The 7,358-nt window shown below is 40.3% G+C and overlaps 1 protein-coding gene across 3 annotated transcripts in view; it reads left to right on the top strand.

Moving 5' to 3' along the window:
* The window catches only part of LOC106882875 (transmembrane protein 104), a 73,256-nt gene that overhangs the window by 12,535 nt on the left and 53,363 nt on the right, over nt 1–7,358 (top strand). The window contains exon 1 of one of the 3 annotated variants that reach the window (XM_052972183.1): nt 5,622–7,028. The exons of the other annotated variants lie outside the window; for them this stretch is intronic. The gene's annotated coding sequence lies outside the window, so the exon portion shown is untranslated. Of the gene's footprint in view, nt 1–5,621; nt 7,029–7,358 lie in introns of those variants that run through there. 3 annotated transcript variants of the gene reach the window in all.

The raw sequence follows: 7,358 nt of genomic DNA, 5'->3' as shown, positions 1-7,358 counted from the left end.
GAAAACATCTAAAGCTCCACGAGGCTCCGGCAGGCGATGGTGGCGAACCCTGCTGTACTCTTCCACCACAACTTTCTCTCACTCTTACTTCCTGTTTCTGTTGTGCCTGTAATTCAAAGGGTCAGCCTTGTCACACTGTGTCACACTGAATATCCCCGAGAACTACGTTAAGAGTACACGTGTCTGTGGATTGCTCAGCTACTTACACGTTAATTTCACGAGCAGGCTGTTCCGGTGATCGGATCAACTGAAACACTCGACGTCGTAAGCGACGGAGTGCCAACAACAACAATAACTTTAAAAATACGATGAAACATAACGCAGCTTCTGTGTTTTATTATGGTCGATGTTCCATCACCAGTATGGCTTCATATTTTATTCATAATGTTATAACGAGAAACACCATGATTTGGTTGCATCGTATTTTCTAGTGTTTCCACCAACAGAAACCGACTTAGGCCTGTCGCCAGAGTTTAGAGCTAGGAGGTGTTCCAGAATATTCTAATTTGTAATAATGCTAAAGTGGAGTAAATCCAAGGATGCACCATTGAATAGTGAGGGAGCATGAACCAGTTTCACTTTTCAGCTACTTTTCAAGTAAGGGACACATAAATTGATGACTCATTAAATTGTCATCACAGCACGCGCGTATAATCTGTACAGACTATCTGAGAAGTGGAAGTTGGTTTCTCTGGTTAGGAATGCAAGGATTAAATACAGAAATACTAACGATTATTTGTTGGTGAAATTAATGACCCTCTAATTGGCTGGAGATCAAATCAATTTTCACTCGCCCAGTAAAATATAATGCAACCAAATCACGATGTGGCCCACTTTACAACAATATGAAATAGATCCACATTGCAAGTTCTTGCGGTGGTCTTCCTGGCAATGCACACTAGGAAAATAAGATCACTCAAAGGTTCTGAGTTCAGTCCCTACAAAAAGCTTTTCAAAAACAGTTGGAGGACACCTAGACGTCATGGCCTAAGTGGGCCTGGTTCCTTTGAGTGTAAAGAACTAAGGAGCTAAAACTCTTGCCCTAACATAATCGTTACTTTAGCCTCATTTCCGCTTCTAGATTGTTGCTAACATAAACAACAATCGATAAGGCGTCACTTAGCGATGTCTTATCGATTACTATTGCAAGTAGTCTACATAAGCGAATAGATAGTGTTTAAAATGAAAACGTACCTATAGCTATAACTCTCTTTTTTTTTTCTTTGCGTAGAGAAGTTACTATACTTAGTCATCGTACCTATTTTGATAACTGTGGTCACCGTAGTCTCTGCGTGATATAGTCGCGACTGGGTAGCCCAGTCACATGAGCAAGTGTTTAGGTTCATATCAGTCCTGTTTGAGCAAACTTGTGGTCAAAGCCATTCCAGACTTCACCCTGTCTTTCTGAATATGAAGTACTACATACAACGTGAGAGAAGTCCTTCCTGAGCTTGGATTTGAAGAGGTACATTGTCAAGAACCCAATTTCACACATAAAGACCGAGGAATGGAAGAAATACATCGATAGCCAAGTTATCAAGGCTGGGTATCCCATTGTGCATTGCTGAAGCCAGTGAGATGTATCATTATTTCTGGAATTGTCAGATGTGTTAAACCATTTCTCAACTTCAGAATTTCGACATATGCAAGGCTGGTATCAGAAATGACATCGTCGGCGTCAAGAACAGGGTACTTTATACAGTGTTCCCCTGAAGAGATTTACTTCCGAGAAAATATTTTATCACTGACATCCCGAGTGTGAACAGATGCTCACCTTTTTGGTCGCGAGGCACTGAATCTTGTTACTTCGATGGAATTTGTCTAACCTGGGAAATATTGCAGCATTGTGATATTGACTCACCTGTGTCATAATTCTATTTGTTGACAGAATTATTAATGTTATGTATTTTTCCGGAAAACAAAATCTCTTGCCAGAAGATTTAACGAAGACATGTACCATATCTAAATAATCTGTATATTGAAATTGACACGTTTAACAATAGTTTCAAAATTTGGTACTAAGTCAGCAATTTTAGTGGGAGGAAGTTAGTCGATTATACTGATTCCAGTATTTAACTGATAATTTACTTTATCGACCCTGAAATTACGAAAGGCAAAATTGTCCGTGACGAAATTTGAACTTAGAATGTAATGAACCGGAAGAAATGCCGCTAAATATTTTCCCCGATGCGCTAACAATTCTGCCAGCTCAGAGCTTGGTTTTAAGCTTTCTAAATTAGTCCCACACCATGGCACAGAAAGTAGAACTATATAGATGCAAACTCTAATTTGTTTTCTATTTATTAAAGAGATGCAAAACTTCTCATTAATATTTGGAAAAGGACTGATATTTTGAAATCTGAAAACCACTACACTGTACTTTATATATGTATGCAAGTATGCGTGCAGAGGCGTCCATCGCAACTTTGCTAATGAGAGATGGTGGAATTTAAAATCATCGGACACTTCTTGTAGTAGGATAATCTAGAGTGAAATATTTTGTACTAATGTAATTTATCAGTTCATTATCCATGACCGATGACATCTTGCGTTTTCAATATTTAATGCGAGGTGCCACTCTCCGGTAGACGCAACTCAACTGTGCTTACTAGAGCAACATAAAATGAAGTACATTGTGCAAGGACACAACTTTCTACCGGGCCTGAGATTCGAAACCACGACCTAACCGTTAGGCTATATGCTTTCATATATTCCATGATATTTTTTTTTTCTACTATAGGTACAAGACCTGGCATTTTGTGGGAGGGGATAGTCAATTATTCAATTGTTACTTATTTTATCGATTCTGCAAGGATGAAAAGCAAAGTCGACTTCGATAGAATTTGAACTCAGAATGTAAAGAGCCGGAAGTGTTGTTAATCCTTTTGTCCGACATGCATTGATTATCATATCTCAGTCAAAAGTTGAAGCTTATTGTAGATATTTTGCTAATTTAACTTACAATTTTTTTTTAATGAAAACATTAAGTCTAAGGTAACATAAAACAATTGTACTGTACCATTGCCCTTTATTGTATATGATAAGTATAAAGACTTTTTTTTTCTAAGCACAAACTTAAAAACTATCAGAACTCAAGTATTATAAAACATTTAAACCTTACCCATAGCATACATAGATTACATCGTAATTATCAGTTTCAGACTGATATTATACTAATTTAAAAATACATCTCGATGTAGGGCCTACGTCGGTGAAAGTTCACTGTGCATCTACTCAGGCCTGGACAAGATTTTTTAAATAAGACTGGCAGTTACCGAGCATGCAACTCTCTATACCACCTATGTTTATCCAAAGTGAAAGGCTTGGATCGACAGCTTGTCACCATTATCGTCCCAGGCGTTGCTGTCAGAATGCAAAGAGCCAAATAAGATGCCGGTTTAATCTTAGCCCCATCCACCATAGCGATTCCGCCAATACACCTCCCTGGATCAGTACCTTTTTTTATCGACCTCCAAAAGGATGAAAGACAAAATTGACCATGACAGGATTTGAACTCACAGCACAAAGATTCGGAAAAAATACCACTAGGAATTTTATACAATGTTTCTCTAAAGACTGGTAATTACCCACTCTACATAAAGCAAACATAATTTTTTCTAATTTTGGGAAGGGGTAAGTTCGTTACATCGTCTCCAATATTTGACTGGTACTTTATTTTATCGACCCCAAAAGGATAAAAGTTGATCTCAGCGTGGTTTGATCTTAGAATGTAAAGAACCGGAAGAAATGCCGCTAAACATTTTGTCTGATGTGCTAACGATTCTGCCAGCTCACTGCCTCACATAAAGCAAATATAATGATTTCTGATTTACATAAAATATATTAATATAATCCTTTGTACTATAGACACAAGCCTGAAATTTTGGGGGAGTGAGTAAGTCGATTACATCGACCTCAGAACTCGACTGGTACTTATTTCATCGACCCCGAAAGGATGAAAGGCAAAATTGATCTCGGCGGAATTTGAACTCAGAACGTGGAGACGGACAAAATACCTGAAAGCATTTTGCCCGGCGTGCTAGCGATTCTGGCAGCTCGCTGCCTTAAACTGTATCAATATAATAAAAAGTGCTTGGGACAAGTCTCGGGTAAGGAACATGTAGCGTTAAGCATATTGAGGTCGTCATTATAGAGACCATTGTTGTTATAATATTGTTTCTAATGTAGGCACAAGGGAGGATGTTATTGGACTCCAGTACTGCCGAGTCGCTGAGTTATAGGGGAGGTACACAAACCAACACCGGTTATCGTAGTAATCAAGCGGTGGGGAACAAACACAAAGACCCCGCTACACACACACACACACACACACACATATATGAGAGAGAGAGTTATAACAGTCCTAGATTATTGTAATTTTAGTATATCATTAGTAAGCATCTAGTAAGCTGACCTGCCAACTTTAGTTATTCGAGATGGAAAGATGTGGCCGGAACAGCACTTTAAACACATCCTACTGAACATAGCTTGTCACAGCTGACTAGTTTGCAGAATGCAGTCGGGACGTGAAGAATATGTGGAAGCTCGCTATACAATAAGGTTTTGTGTTAAACTGAGCAAAAACGCTACAGAAACTTATGAAATGCTCCAGACTGCTTATGGATTAACTTGTATGAGCCGAGCATGTGTTTTTCGCTGGCACGAGAGGACAGGCAAAACAAGTCCACCGGAAAGCTTTTCAACAGCAAGGGCATTGTAGCTGTGATTCGAAATCTAACCGCTAAATACACATTCAGAACTACGCGTGAACCATCTTAGTTTCAAGTGATCGGTCTATAAATCGACCAATCAGCGTGAAGCTGTGGCATAATATGGCTTTCTCGACTTCCTTGATTGTCCCCTATAAAAACCGTTTTTTGCGCTCATTTAATCGCAGAGTATTGAAGGTAGCTGACTAACTTGCACTCCTGCCATGAAGATAGTTCCAGACTTTTGCGCAAACAACTCCAGGTCTTCTGACAGACCCATTCTAAACATTCACACAATGTTTCATAAGTAACTTCTACGAACACGAGGTGGTTTTCCTCTATTCAACAATTATAAATATTGCTCATTGTAAATAGCTAACACCTAATATCTTTATGTCTAGCATTAATGGATAAAAGTAAAATGCCCGTTTGTTACTTCAGTTATTCTACACGCAGCTTTCCTCCGACAAAGAAAGGGCCAGCAATGATACATTATCCGCGACTCAAATGACAGTGAAAATAACCAGCGACAGCATCATCTACATTTATTGGCTTCCCTTTGGTCAAACAGTCAACAAAGAGTAATTTGTGAAGGTTTTGAGGGGGTTAGAAAAAAGATTTGGTCGCAAAAGACCAGAGCTCCTGCACCAGGACAATGCACCAATCCAGAATTCCATCCTAGTAAACAACTTGACAGAGATGGGAAACAAAACTGTCCCTCATCTTTCCCACAGTACAGACCTTACTCCCTGTGATTTTTGGTTGTTCCCCAAGATGAAGAAGACTGTGACAAGCGCCCTGGAACTCATAATTTTGGAGAAATTCCATGAGGCCCTCATGAAGTGACTGGAACGCTACAAGTACATTGAAGTCAGAAGATTCTACATTGAAGCAGATTAGAGTCTAGTACCTCTTTAAAATTAATAAATGTCTTAAAACTTCTGAAATGCACCTTGTACACGCTGGCATGGCTGTGTAGTAAGAAGCTTGAAATTGATCGGCAGGCGTCGTTGCTCCTCTCATCAATATCATATTTTGTTATTTCATCTCATTTGTGTCTAGCCCGCATTGCTTCTATCTTTGTACTGCCCTTGTGGCAAATTTCATGAAATAAAGAAGCTTCCTTCTGCGCGTGTGTCGGGTTATTTGCTGTCTGGATTTTGTAAGAGTCGGACGTGGTTTTTTGTGTTGCTTAGAAGATGTACTCAGACCTTGACGGGTCTGAGTTATCATCGGAAGAGGAGGAGCTGGTTAGGGCGGTCATAAAGATGGACGGAAAGTTGAAAAAAAAAGGAGTTTTGTTGAAGCCATGGAGGTGAAGCGAAGGGAACTGGACTTGGCTGGTCTGAAGGAGTACAAGAAGATAGCTCAGAAGGTGGGCGGCGACGTGAAGTTGTCGCCCCCCAAAGGAATTATGGAGAGGAAGGTGTACTCGTTGAAAGGAAAAAAAAGCAGAGCAGGTGGAGGCAGACGTGGAAAAGGCGCTGAGGGAACAAACAAAGGAGATAACGTAAATAACCAAAGGAAGAAGATATGGGACAATGGTCGTCCAATTTAGGACAGTAGAGGAAGCTGGCGTGTGTGGCGGTGAAAATAGAGGAAGTAGTGCTTCTGCTCACATACCTGAGAAGAAAGACTTCCAAGGTGAGGGTAGAAGCAATTCCACCGGATATAGAAGTGACTTGGGTAGCGGCAGCCATCCTTGTTGGAAGCGAGAAGAAGGTGGCTGTCCTCCAAGCCACAGAAACGGAAGGAGGGTGGAAAGGAAAGTCACTTGAACTCATTATTCAGACGGAGGAGGGTCAACTGGAGCACTTGGCAGTGACGGTGACTTTGGGGGAAATCGTGTTGAGGGTGTGGGTAGAGGGCAGAGTACCACGTTGTTTTAAATGTGGCCAAAAGGGCCACATTAGAGCATACTGCTCTCTACAGAGGACAATGGCTGAGAAAACAGTTGTGGAGACGGAAGAGAAAAAGAGGAAGAAAAGACAGATGGAGGAAAAGGAGGAAGAATGAAAAGTTACAGAGAGCAGGAGAAAGAGAAAAAAAAAAGAAAAAAACTGAGTATGATATGGTACCCCAGTCCAACTCCATTCCACCCAAGACCACTCAGACCCACCCTCCCCATACAGACACCAAACCCACCCACCCCGTTTCCCTACAAGAAAAAGAACAGACACCACAAAATTTAGAGCCTCTCCCGGTGAAAAAGGTTACGAATGATGTCACTAAGTAATGGAGAAAGGGGAAAAAGGATTGGACTGAAGGAGAAAAAGGACATAGGACCCAGAGGCAGCGAGTGGTGTTATTCAGTGTGGGGTAAGTAGCACACTCTTCATAATATCATTTTCAGATATCATTCATGTTAGCATATTTTAATTTGTTTTTCATGTGTCATTCATTATATCATATTTTATTTTTATATTTTTAATTGTTATATATCCCCACATGTGTTGTGGTGTCCCCCTCTGTGTAATGCCTTATGGCAATTTAAAAGAAATAAAGAAGCTTGCTTCTCAATCATATGGTTCCGGGTTCAGTCCTACTGTGAGGCACCTTGGGCAAGTGTTTTCTACAATAGCCTCGGGCCGACCAATGTTGTGAATGGATTTAGTATACGGAAACTGTAAGAACCCTGTCGTGTGTATA

Source organism: Octopus bimaculoides, chromosome 1 (genome assembly GCF_001194135.2).
Source record: "Octopus bimaculoides isolate UCB-OBI-ISO-001 chromosome 1, ASM119413v2, whole genome shotgun sequence".
Taxonomy (NCBI): domain Eukaryota; kingdom Metazoa; phylum Mollusca; class Cephalopoda; order Octopoda; family Octopodidae; genus Octopus; species Octopus bimaculoides.
The sequence above is the reverse complement of the archived record's forward strand: the minus strand, read 5'-3'. Positions and strand labels throughout refer to the sequence as shown.